The sequence below is a fragment of the Elephantulus edwardii genome, unplaced genomic scaffold (assembly GCF_000299155.1).
Source record: "Elephantulus edwardii isolate Elephantulus edwardi_28Jun2011 unplaced genomic scaffold, EleEdw1.0 scaffold00068, whole genome shotgun sequence".
NCBI lineage: Eukaryota > Metazoa > Chordata > Mammalia > Macroscelidea > Macroscelididae > Elephantulus > Elephantulus edwardii.
The window spans coordinates 11,330,130-11,340,058 of record NW_006399818.1 but is presented as its reverse complement, the minus strand read 5'-3'; positions in this window follow the sequence as shown (position 1 = coordinate 11,340,058).

The following is a 9,929-nucleotide window of genomic DNA, read 5'->3' as shown; positions in this document are numbered from 1 at the left end:
AGGGACCCGGGATTTTCCCAGTTTCAATTTCAAGGTGGCTCCAGCTCAAGGGCTTCGAAATGCGATCACGCGGAAGAATAAATCCACCCACTACAGCCTTTTGAGGGAACTTGAAAACGATGGCTCTTCAAGTATTAAGAGGAAATGACAGACTGAACTAAGTTCTGTATTAATTTTAATCCATGTGTTAAAGGTTGTGTTGGTGACTGTCAAAATGCTGGCCCACTGGAAAGGCATCACTCTTCACCCTAAATCAGATGCCTTGGTTGGTACTTGGGACTTGCTACTCTGGGCTGACCTGAGCAAAAGGATTGTTAGAGAAGGTGAAATCTGCCCTTCAGACTTCCCTACACCTTGAGCTATTATCAGCCTGATGAGTAAGAACTAGACAGCTGGAACCCAAGAACGTGAATCTTTTGCCAAACTTGTACTTCTGACAAATGTGAACCTTGAGGAGTTCTTTTACTCAGACCTGTGCAGTCTGAATGGTGCTGGCGATGCACTTTTCCTTAAAACCCTCCATGGGATTCCAAAGCCTCCAATTCCTTTTACTGCCCCCAATGGAATAAAAAAAATTATCAAGACACAGGAGACCTAAGAAGCCACACACAACAGCCTCCAGAGCGTTAGTCATACTGAAAGCTTCCCATTCCTCATGGAAATCTTTGGCCATTAGGAACCTTCCCTTCAGAGGGGGTGCACAGGCATGGGATATCACCAATGATGAGGGGTGTCTCCAGGCCTTCACTTCCCAATAGATCTATTCCCAGTTCCCAGTTATCTCCTTCCTCCACCACTCAGGAGCTGGGAGTTCAACCAGGGCCCACCCTTGTGAAGCAGAAACCCAGGCACGTCACTTATTTGACCAAACTTGCCAGGATAGGGGTTTTATTTAAGGCTCTTTATTAATTAGATGACCCTGTTGTTGTGTACTGTAGAGTCGGAACTCACCTGTAGTTGACCCTCCAGCAGGTTTTCAGACACAGTTCATCTTATGAGAGGAGACTGCCCATCCTCCCACAGAGCACCTGGTGGCCTTGAGCCTCATGCCTTTGGGATTGCAGCAGTTTCTTGCTACTAGGCCACCAGAGATCCCTCATTTAAGGACCAATGAGCCTAGAAAAGCAGATAAATGACTTCACATGGTCTGTAACGATGTTCTTTTCATCGTTAATCGCCATCAACCGAGCCTGTGATTCACATTAACCCTGCGCACAGCATAACAAAACACTGTCTGGTCCTGGGCCATCTTCAGGATTACTGGCATGTTTCAGTTCATTGTTGCAACAATCACTTGGTCCCAGCCTTATCTTCTACTATACTGGACAATAATCTGCTATGACCTGTTGGGTCTTCATCAGGTAGTTTCTAGGAGTTACCAGACCTTCCTTCCTAGTCTGTTTTAGTATGGGAACTCTGTTGACACCTGTACACTGGAGTGACTCTGCTGATATTTGAAATAACAGAGGCATAGCTTCCAGTATCATAGCAGTGAAGAAGCGACCACGATATGACAAACAGATGGGTAGTGGAACGATGATGTCGTTATGGCCCATCGAGTTGACTCCGACTCATAGCGACCCTATGTACAACTGCTCTGAACCCTGCTCTATCCTGAGCCAATCTCATTGTTTCCGACACACCTACCCGCATTACCCCAGTCACTAAGTCCATCAATCTCATCCTGGTTCTTCCTCTGTTGTGATGTCCCTCTCCAAGGCCTGGTCCCTCCTGGCAACATGACCAAAGTCAGTCAGATGGAGCTTCAAAATCCATGGCTCCAAGGAGCAGCCTGGTCATATGGGAAAAGTCCAAGGTGGCAGGGTCCTGAGTCTGGCATCTAGCCCTATGAGTTGGTATTGTGTGACCATCACTCCACACCTTTATTTCCTTAGTAGTAAAATGAAATTATCTATCAAGCAATCCTCAGTGTTTTCAACCTGACTGGTGCCCAATGTTAACAGAGCCTGGGCGGTAATGGACATAAAGAAATCTCAGAGGTTGAAGTCCCTTGACATCTAAAACTGGAGGGTGGGGGGACCTGTAATACCTCCTGTAGTGGACTGAATGACGGCCCCAAACTTGATATGCCTCTATCGTAAATCTGTATCTTAAACAAACCTAAGAATGTCACCTCTTTTTTCAGAGTACCTTTTAAGTTTTTTTAAAAAATTTTATTCTTTTGTGTATGTATACCGTCAAATATGATCTGACTGTACAGGAGGAGATTGCCCCTTCTCCAGTAGAACGTCTGGTGGATTCAAACCACTCACATCTGGGATTGCAGTGCAGCTTCTTGCCACTAGGCCACCAGAGCTCCCTTGCATGTGACCTCTTTTGGAGAAAACAACTCACCTATTTGTCATCGAGCTGTAACTGACTCATAGCCCATCATCAGGTTGACTCACAGCACGTTTTAGAGGCAGTAAATCGCATGGGAGACGACTCCTCTTTCTCCCTTGGAGCAGCTGGTAGACTCAAACCACCTGCTTTGGGGTTAACTGCATAATTCTCTATTCACCAGGCCACCAAGACTCCATGTTGGAAGAAAGGTCTTTGCAAATGTCATTCCAGTTCTTCCAGTAAGAACATTCCGGGTTATCCAAGGGGGCTCTAAATACAATCATGAGAGTGCTTATACTAGAACAACAGAGGAAAGCCTGAGACAGAAGAGAACAAAGTGACACATAGGGGCCACGTGAAGGCAGTTAGACTGGAGTAATGTGGCCCCAAGTTGTGGAAGCCAAGGAATATCTGGATCTACCAGAAGCAGGTAGAGGCAAGAATGGATTCTCTCCTAGAGCCTCCAGAGGGATCAGGAGCCTGCCAAGACTTTGATGTTGAACTTCTCTGTTCTCCAGGACAGACAGAATAAAATTTTGTTGTTTAAGCCACCCAGATTCTGGCTGTTTGAACAGCCACAGGATATTAATACCTTGCATTTTCAATCACAGATTTTCAATCACACTGATGACTGAGTCATTGAGAAAAGCTAAACATATTTATATTCATTTTTGAGGGAAATGTGTAATATTTTTAAAGAGTACCAGCAGAATCATTCAAGTAAATAGGTTCTATGGAGAGATGACAGCATCTGTGCTGTTACATGTGTGGTTTTGTGCTAGTCCATATTGATGGGATTTTCTTCTAGAAGTTTCTTTGCCTGTGTGTGAAATGATGTATGTACAAGGTCCTTTACCTGTCATTGCAGAAGTTTGCAAACCACACAATTTTCCATCAATATGCAATCTGTTAAATATTAATGATACAGCACAATCCTCTAACAGAATATTAAACAGGTGCAAAACAAACTGGTGAGGGAGCTCTCTATATTGATAAGGAAACACCTCCAAGATATCCTGGTAAATCAAAATAAAACAAAGTACAAATTTCAAAATTATTCGCATTGTAGGCTACCTACTGGGTAAAGAAGAGAAAGTATTTTTAAATGTGTTTCTTTTTTTCTATATTTTATTAATTTTCATAAACATTTACATTGTCGTAAAGATTGGATATTAGTGGCTGTCTGCAAAAGTGAGCTGAAATGAATAGAAAAGAGTATTGTTAATCAGGCCTTCCCAGCATGCCTTTTTACATGGTTTTAATTTTTGAGTCTTGTGAATTTATTACTGATTCAAAATTTTAAAGATATAAACAAATGGTTCTAAGAGTTAGGGTTTTATGAAATTAATTTTATAAAACATGATGCATGAGAATGATTGTATGAAACACCATGTGAATGAAGAATAGTGTGAAACACAATGTATACGAACTCTGTAAGCAAACCAATAAAAAAAAGTGTTATAAGCAGAGATCGCCGAAACCCCAATGTTTAATATTTATAGTCATAAATATATAACTTGTTTTTGTTATGTGCCATCGAGTCACCTGCAATTCATAGCGACCCTATGCACCATAGCTCTTAACCGTGCCCTGTACGGAACCAGTCTCTGTCTCTACACATCAGCCCCCATAACTCCAGTTACTGTGTCAATCCATCTCATCCAGGGTCTTCCTCTCCTGCACTGTGTCCCTCCATCCTTCCAAGCATGATGTCTGTCTCTAAGGACTGGCCCCTCCCAGCAACATGCTCAAAGTATGTGAGATGGAACTTCAAAATCCTTGCCTCCAAGGACCAACCTGGTTTCATCCTCTCTGGGACTGACCTATTTGTTCTCTTGGAAGCCCATGGTATGTTCCAGCACCACAACCCAAAGGCATTGATGATTCTTCTATCATCCTTAGTCATTGTCCAACTCTCTGATGCTTAGCAAGTAACTGTGAAGTCCATGGCCTAGATCAGGTGCACCTTAGTCTCTAGACTGACATCTTGCTCTTTAGCACTCTAGAGAGGTCCCTGACCATCTTATTTTCCTAATGCAATTTGTCTTTTGATTTCCTGACTACTGGTGCTAAGAGTATTGATTGTGAAACTGAGTGCACACTGAAATTACACTATCAATCTCTTCTCCATCTGTCATGGTGCTGCCAGTTGGCCCAGTGGTGAGAATCTTTGTGTTTTGGGGGGGATTTTTTTGGTTTTTTTATGTTGTGCTTCAATCATAGTGATGATTACAGTCCGTTACTGCACCAATGTTGTTATTATAATAATAAAAATGTAGTGTTTATTACTAAGGGGATTGTTGTCAGTCAGTGCTTCTACAAGTATAAGCATCCGTGAACCAACATGGGTTTATTGACTTTAAAATGGGACTCTATTCTCATTAAGGTAACTAGAATCAGAAAAAGCAGAAAGCAGAAAGTGTTAGGGATGATGCTGGGGAAGTCAGGATCATCCCATCTGCTGCTGGGAATATAAGCTGGTGTTACCACCGTAGAATATAGTTTGGCCCTTCAAAATTAAACAGACTTACCCTATGACCCAGAAATCCCCAAAGAATTGAAAGCAGGGATTCAAAACAAACACCCTTGTTCACTGTAATATTATTTCCAATAGCCAAAAGGCAGAAACAATCCAAGTATCCATCAACAAATGACCTCATACCCAAAAGGCAGTATAGCCATACAATGGAATGTTGTTTGACCATAAAGATGTGTTAAAACATGAGCGAACATTATTCCAAGTGAAGTATGCCACACTCAAAAGGTCAAATATTGCATGATCCCACATATACAAAGTATCTAGACCAGGAAAATACATAGAAACCAAAGTTTATTAGTGGTTACCAGGGACTGGGATGAGTGAGAAAGGAAGAGATTGCAAAAGGGGTACTGAGTTTCTGTTAGGATGATGGAAAAATATGGAAAGGGAGGACAGTGGTGATGACTGCAAAACATGAATGTAACTGATGATACCAAATTGTACTCTCAAAAACTGGCTGGAGAAAAAAAAAACTGGTTGAAATGGCAAATGCTTTGTTGGATCTATCTCACCGTAAGAAAAAATTTTTCCCCCTAAGACTCCATTCTAGGTGAACTGGCTTTGAAGATGGCATGAGATGAAGACAGTTCCTTGCTGGAAGACTTTCTCAGCTGCAGGTCTACAAGACACCCATGACCCTTGGCTTAAACCACAAAGTAGGTAGCTGGCGTCTCTGGGAGCATTTCCCAAGAAGTGTAATGGAAGGTCACTGCCACCCCTAACAAGAGTCTGACATCCTGGCAGGATCCCAAACTTCATCTTAGACAAAGCTGCTGGGGGTGACCAAGGAAAGTCAGACGCTTCCCCTCCAGGGCATGAGCTGTGGCTGATCTCTTGTGCAACTGGCCTAGCCCAGGCGCGTGACATTCTGGATCTCAGACTGTGGACATTCTGAGCCAGACCAAGAGTATGTGTGTGGGGAGACGGCTGGGCTTCCCGGCGTGCCAGAACCAGGGAGTGGGGGAGAACAGGACACTACTTATCTCCTGCCCACCTCCCTGCCTCATTCCAGGCCCGAACACCAGACCACGCTGTCCCTAACTGATTGAAAAAAAATGGGAACATAGGAACAGGTCACATGTAAGGGATGTTAGAAACTCAAACACAGCACAGCACTGATGTACTTCATTTGGCTTGTGAAATGCAATTCCTGTGGAATCTTGTTAAGCGTTTTATGTGTGTGTTTGTGTTGGGTTTTTTTTGTTTTTTGAGTTTTTTTTGTTTTGTTTTTTAAAGAGCAAGACCCACTGGATACAGATTCAGGAAAACAGAGTCCCAGCCTGGAATTCATTGCCATGTGGTTAGAGCGTGTCGTGTAGGTCCCTAAAGACTGTGGCCTCTGTCCCTCCATCTGAACAAGGCAAGGCTTAACTCTGACAACCTTCCAGGTTTAAACAAAATCATCAGAGCCTTGAAAAAAGACCAAAATAATCTAAGAAATGAACATTTTCCTTACCTAACCACCTTACATTTAATCTAATCTTTTCTGCCTACAAAGGTTCAGTAAGTCTAATTTGGTGGATTCTGGAACAACTCGGGGCCTTTCCTGTGACCATGGAGGACTCCAGGGTCCGTGTGCCCTTCCAGGAGCCATTCCTCATTCTCTTCTGGGAAATGACCTTCACTCATCACCAGTGTGGGTGGTGTTGCCCCCCCTTTCTCTCCAGGGGTGACATGTGACTCAGATTTGCAAAATCAGAACCTCACATCTACCTGTGATGCAGTGACTAATTTAGGGACGTGCATGCATTACGGGATGAACTGTGTTCCCAGGAGGATAGACTGGTGTCCCAACCCTCTGATACCTGCAAATGTGATCATGTTTGGAAACAGGATCTTTGAAGACATTGTGAGTGAACATAAGGACATCCTGGAGTCGCCTGGATCCTAATTCAATATAACCAGTTGCTGTCTAGTCTAGGATTCCAACTCCTGTCTGTCAGAGGACAACTATGCTCATACAGGGTTTTCAGTGGCTGATTTCTTAGAAGCAGTCCAGGTTTTTCTTCAGAGGCACCACTACATGGACTCAAACCTCCAACCTTTAGGTTATAGCTGAGCATATTAATGTGTTGTACTACCAAGCCAACATGAGTAGTGTCCTTATGAAGGAGAAAAGATGAGGGAAGAACTCAGAGAAGAAGGGTTAAAACAGTTGTACAACTCAAGGAATGTAATCAAATGTCACTGAATCGTTTATGGAGAAACTGCTGAAAGGGAGTATTTTTGCTAAAATACAGCAAAAATGTCATTTAAAAAAAAAACAAAAACAAAACAAACCCCAAAACCACAATGATCAACATCCCTGGAACCAATTTGTGCTATATACATCTTCAAAGTTTAGTTACATGCTTCTTTGTTGAATCTATAAATATAATGCAGTTTTTATATTCACTACTTGGTATAAACAACTGATTTAAAATAAAAAGGAAGGAACAGCCCACCATTAGCTCTGGAAGCAGAGACCGGAGCTACAGCAAGGAATGCCTGGAGCTATCAGAAGCCCCAAGACAGGTATAAAACAGTTCTCCCTCAACACCTCAAAATGGACAACTGACACTCTCATTTTAGATTCCTACTCCCTTAAACCGTGACTCAATGACTTTCTGTTCTTATAAACCATGCCCTTGGTTACCGCAGTCCTCGGAAATTAATCCAGCACAAGACCCAAGCCAGTCAGTTGAAGAGAATGAGTTTTAATTCCTGCTCGGTTGTTGCAACTTTGAGAAGTCCTCTTTTTATCGAGTAGGTTTTTCTGTCTGAGGTTTCAGAAATCATCTCATCCCCAACAGGAGAACACTTACCTGATGCCACCCACATCAACCCCGTAAAACAGAGGAGAGCTGTCCTGTCCCAGGGCTGCAGTCTTTCTGGAAGCAGACCGCCTCCGCCTTCTCCTGAGGAGCCTCTGGTGGGATGAGCTTCTCGCATTTTGGTTAGCAGGTGAGTGCTCAACCACTGTGCCACCAAGGCTCCTGGCTGAGTGATGCCAACAGACAGGACAACATTGCTTAGGGAAGGCGTTCTGGTGGCACCTTGGTGGCCATCCCCAAAGCCAACTCTGCCCTGGATTTCCCAGGTATCTACTTAAGAGATGCTTTTTTTTTTCTCCTAACAATCTTGGTTAGATCCCTTGTGCCTTCACCTATTAGAATCTGATACACATTTCTAATACGAGACCTTGAAAAGACTATGAAGTAAAGGAACTGTGTCCATATTCAAAGCTACATGAATGAAGGCACTAGAAGGCTTAAACTACCTTTGTAAAGTCCAAGCTCGGGCTGTGATCAGCTCCCCAACAAATCGATATCAGAGGAGTTCCTAAGGTGGTTTGCAATTTAACAAAGACATAAATTCCTAAAATAAAGAAATAATTTCATTTTATTTCTTTTCTTTTCTTTTTTTCAGCCAGAAGATACAAGGAATGAAACTTTACAGGAATGCGAGGGTAGACCAAAATGTGTATAAAGCCAGCTTTAGGAGCTGCACGTGATCAGCAGAACAGGACTGTCTGGAGTGATCCTGGGCCTTCTCAGTCTGCCACATCAGGTGTACAATTTTGTCAAGGCCGTGTAACAGTTTCTGTGGTAACTGTCCAGGTTGACGGGAGTTGTCATAAAATGTGAAGCCCATACCACTGAAACATTTACAGTATACAAAGCAAAACATTCAACATTTCTTGGTGACAACAGACATTGGCTTATCACTAAACTCATCACTGCACCACACGGAGGCCCTCTGTGTAACACTACAAAGGCCCAGAGCAGTTCTGTTAGTACACCATCAGGGAGGTTAAGCAACTACCAAGTACCAGCAAGAAATGCTGTGTTACATGTGAGAAATGCTGGAGTTACAAAGTTAAAGATTAAGGCATCTTAATCTTCTCTGCCCTCAAGGAGCTCTCAATCTAATAGTGCAGAGAGGTGGGAGAAAGAAAACATGGCAGTGCATTGTTAGAAGAGCTGGTAATAAAAGTCTGTGTGAAGCCAAAAATGACCAGGGGTTTGTTCTCTCACAAATTCCATGGAACTGGTTAAATGGTGTTCCTCTTCTATTTCAAGTAACTCAACACACCCTTTATTGCTGGTTCCTGTGTCACAACGGGTATCCATAGCATTACTATAAGTTACAATGGATTCAGAGTAGTTATCAAGTTTGGTGGACATACACGGAAGATGTGATTTGTCACTGCACAGGAAGCTGGCTGTGGCTGGTTCTGATCCCTTCATTCACTCAAATCATTGGTAAGAAGCTACTGGACAATCTTCATCTTTAGCTACCAAATAGTCTCCTTCAAGGCTGGCCAAAGGGGCTGTTCTATCCCACTGGGCCCAACATGGGCAGAAAGTCTAGAGGTCCTTGAAGGAGGGTTCATACTTTTAAGCATTTAATTCAAGCCTTCTTCATCTTTCACTTCTTCCTCTGAAGTGTCTTACTTTTCATTTATCTCACCATTTGGGTGATAAAGTAAAGCCTATAGGTCCTGCTAAAAGCAAAAGCCCTGACTCATACTCTTTAGTGTGTGAGGCACTTGGGCACAGGGAATCAAAGAAAAAGCACCCTGAACTCAGAACTTCCAACATCCCCTCTCTCCTTTCTCTTTGCCTTTCCTGGCTCTGCTGTCTCTTAAACACTTTCACCAGCTAAAACGAAATCAAGAGTTGAGCTTCAGATTCTGAATTAAGCAAGCAACGATAAAGGGTGGTATCAGAACACCTTTTATGTTTTTTACAGGTTGACTTTTGCAATATGCCAAAGTCTCCTTCCCGAGGCCCTGCCTCCCACGGGCCCACAGTACAATGACTGTTCTTTCTCACCTTCCTTGCCCACCTATCGGATCTGAAATCCAGGTGTTCCCCGTTAGCCAGTCACTGGCTATCATTTCACTCTGTTGTTTCCAAAGCTTTTTTATTTCTAATCTGTCTTGCTGACTCCATCCCACTGGAAGAATTGTTCCCACTAAGTATTAGCAGCAATGGTCAAAGTCCTGCCCCTGGGAGCATAGATAGAGGCCTGGGGAGAGAGGTCCAAAACTGAGGTCTGTGGT